Source organism: Bidens hawaiensis, unplaced genomic scaffold (assembly GCF_021521415.1).
Source record: "Bidens hawaiensis isolate Kalapana, Puna unplaced genomic scaffold, B.hawaiensis_p1.1 tig00021370_1, whole genome shotgun sequence".
Classification (NCBI taxonomy): domain Eukaryota; kingdom Viridiplantae; phylum Streptophyta; class Magnoliopsida; order Asterales; family Asteraceae; genus Bidens; species Bidens hawaiensis.
The window spans coordinates 15,290-19,122 of record NW_027493316.1 but is presented as its reverse complement, the minus strand read 5'-3'; the positions used below and the strand labels follow the sequence as shown (position 1 = coordinate 19,122).

The following is a 3,833-nucleotide window of genomic DNA, read 5'->3' as shown; positions in this document are numbered from 1 at the left end:
TGATCTTGATGGATGAGTGGTTGAGATTGAAAGAGTATTTAATGAATTTTAAGTTATTATAAATAATATGATAAAGGTAAAAAAAAGGGTAATACGGTCATTTTACAAAATGTACTTTATGTCCCATCAATTCATGGAGGCGAAACCTTCATCTCATTACATTATTCTAGGGGGGTGTTTGGTACAGAGAATGAAATTGTAGAGAAATGGAATAGAGAAATGGAATTGCAGAGAAATGAAATTGGTCTGGAGAATGAGAATTGACTGTTCTGTTTGGTAGTACATAGATTTCAGTAGAGAAATATAGCTGAGAATCATTTCTCTTGTTTGGTACATAGAAAATAAACAGAGAATTATATCAACTTTATCATTAGCACTAAGTATTTTTTTCATAACAAATATTTATTAAAAAATAAAAAACATATAAAAAGATGCATAAATTCCAACCAAAATATGCATTGATCAAACCAATTCACATACAAAACATAGTTTTTAAGCAAAAAACATCAACCATAGTTAAAACCAATTCACATACAAAACATACTTCAACCATACACAACTATCCCATTGAACCATCGGTATACAACTCGACCATCTCAATTTTCTCTTCTATTGTCAACGCAAGAAAAGAACGTCCTAGATCCACATCTTTACCAATCAAATGAGCTGCTTTGAACCGTTTTTTCGTAGTGATACCTGGTAAAGCTTTCAATTTATCACTAACCTTTTCATAGATTTCACGAGCCTCCATACCTTCTTGGCGCCAGAAATACCGTCTAGATTATTCGTTAACTACAAGACTGTCTATGTATCATTCCAATGTGCCATCCGACTTAAACTTATGGCAACACAACCACATACATTGTATTACCTGGCTGCCAGTCGGTCTAAGGACAAGTTCCTAAGTCCATATTATTAAAATAAATACGATGGGTCAACAAACAGCAGAATATAGAGCACCAAGAAAACAAAATGATAAAAAGTAGAAGTGTACATATAACATCTCCCCAATAGCTAAAAAGTCAAAAGACTTCAACACAATAACAAAAACCGGAAACAAAGCAAAGATTGTAAAAAAAATAAACGGAAACCTAAACAAACATTCTTCAAATAACCACCACCATAATCCAAACATACGGTTCTAAATCAGCCCTTAATTGCATGAAACCGTCATATGAAACATAATAAAAATGTTTACTTGGGACCAATATCCTTGAGAGCACAGATCTGCTCTTCTCCCATGGCAGACATAACAGTCACAACAAGATCCTTCCCTTCATTGAAACCATCCTTAATCTGCACATCTTTTGTTTTATTTAGTCGTGATTTTGAATATATAACAAATAATTGAAGTCGCATAAACCAAATGTTTTCAACTAACCTGTGTAAGCAGAGTGTCATCGGTTGGAAGCTTGAGGTCATCCTTGGTACCACCACTTTCGGTCAACAAACTCACCTAAACAAGCACCAAATAAGATATCAACATATGCACAGTAACGCTCAACAAAACTTCAAAATAGTAAAATGGGCTTACAAATCCATCCTCAGAGATATCGATGAGCTGGTAATCAGTACGGTTAACATGTGGAACCTACAAACAACGAGAAAGTCACATAAGCGAAAAAGAAAGAAAATTCTATGAAAATAATAAATGAGGGGTATAAAACATACATCACAATTGTGGGAAGATGGAACAATATCTTCAAGTTTCTTGCCATTGAAGATATCAATTGCAACAAAGTGACACTTAGCGTGACCGTGCTTGCCAGTCTTCGAAGTCGAGACTTCAACAACCTTCAAAAAATATTTACACAAGTTTAGCACACGAAACATATATAAACAAGAAAACCATATGATAACTTTAAATTGTTTTCATCTCCGAATTCAATATCTTTATAAGGTCAAAACCCTAAACCAAAATAAAGGTGTATCAAAACCCTAAACCAAAATCATCCCAAACAGGTGTGCATAAAATCAAAATAACCTATCTAAAACCGGAACAAACACCAACAGTTTGGTTTTATGTTTTCGTAAAAACCGAACCAGCCCAACTTTATAGATTCTTAATTTTACTTTTAAATTACAAAAATTTATTTGATATTTAGCTCAAATATTTTAGCCCAAATGTAAAATAAATCATTTAGTTAATAATTAACAAAATGATTTAGGCCCAAATTCATTAATTTAAGCCAATTTTCTTTCTCATCCCAACAAGTTTCAAGCTCAAATAGCAAAACCAAAAAAATCAAAACCAAATGGTTTTCAAAAACTAAAAGTTTCGGTTTTTAGTTCAGTTTTAGCACTAAACGAATTCGTGCAGACCCCTACCAAATAAGACCAAAATAATCAGCTCATCGAACGAACATGATTGTGAGCAATACATCTCATCACAAACATTATCAAATCCATAACTTCATCCAAAACTTTGTAACAGTAACTTTAAATCAGTAACATATAAAGTTTATTTCCAAACAACTAACCCTATCAAATCCATATATTACTCTGTTTGCTGCTCGTAAACTATTCACTCGCTCAACAAACAAACACGAACAAGACTTTGTTCAGTTCGATTCGGTTCACTACCAGCCCTAAGTCCATAATAATCATATCAACAAATGAACATAATTTACAACAATAGAGCTAATTAACTATTCTTCAATCAATCAAAACCCTATCAAATTAGATCAAAAACATAAAATTTATACTCCAAACAATCAAACTCCTATCAAACAAAATCAAAAACATAAAATCAATTATTCAAACAATCAAAAAACTAACAAATCCATAAACCTAGCATACAAATCAGAGATTATTATTATTACAAGTACTATTAACATCAATAATATCAGATCTGAAATTACAATAATAATAATAATAATATAAACCTTGCAAGCACGATTCTTAATAACGATGTAACCGTTCTTCCTGATGGTACCGGCTTGCTACGGGAAGGTCTTTGAAGCTCCGGCATCGGCCTTTGACTCAAACTGATGGTCTTCGTCAGACATGATTCTACAAGGTTAGGTTTAAACTAGTAAATTATAAGCAAGATATTTTGATTGATGCTGTTTAATCCAGCAGTAACATAAATCTTCTAGGTTAGGTTAAGAAGTTAGTTGATCCTGCAGCAGCGTTAGCCTAATTGCAATTACACATACATATAATATAACAAATCATCACTTTGACATCAGATCTTGGCTAAATTAACAGTTGTGAGCAATTAATCGTGAAATTAGGGCAAAATTAAATAAAATTAAAATTAATAATTACCTGTTGTTGTCTGGCGACTTGTTCTCGAAGCTTTGTTGCCTGTTTCCTGATGGCTTCCATTCACCGGAAAAACAAACTGATGGCTTCCATTCACCGGAAAAACAAGCTTTGTTGCCTGTTTCCTGATGGCTTCCTGTTGTTGTCCCCCGCTGTGTTCCTGAGTTCTATACACGGAGAGAAAAGAAAGAGTTTGAAAGGAAAATGAGGAAAATGGGAGAAATGAAATACTGGAAATCCATTTCTCCGCTTTTTGTAGAGAAACAAAATCAGAGAAATGGAAATGGTTTATTTCCATTTCTCACCTCTTTCTTTCATAAACAAACAAGAGAATTCTTTCCAATTCCATTTCTCACCCCTCAATTCCCTCTACCAAACACCCCCTAGGTTCCTCTTATTTTCAAAAAACCAAGCGAATTCAAAACAAACAAAGTTGCTCATCTTCTTTGGCGAAGTAAAAAGAGAGAGGAAAAAAACGATAAGATTTTCAACTACGAGAAGCTGATTATCGGTATGTTTACACTATAATCGTATGTTTTCACTATAATCGTTTGTTGATTTTTGTA

The 3,833-nt window shown here is 33.2% G+C and overlaps 1 pseudogene across 1 annotated transcript; it reads right to left on the bottom strand.

Moving 5' to 3' along the window:
• Positions 1 to 1,086: 1,086 nt before the first annotated feature.
• On the bottom strand, positions 1,087 to 3,008 carry LOC143563351 (eukaryotic translation initiation factor 5A-like; annotated as a pseudogene). The gene is made up of 5 exons (XR_013140651.1): positions 2,886 to 3,008; positions 1,672 to 1,794; positions 1,535 to 1,591; positions 1,382 to 1,456; positions 1,087 to 1,296 (listed from the first exon to the last, which is right to left on the bottom strand). The product of XR_013140651.1 is annotated as a eukaryotic translation initiation factor 5A-like (transcript).
• Positions 3,009 to 3,833: the final 825 nt, after the last annotated feature.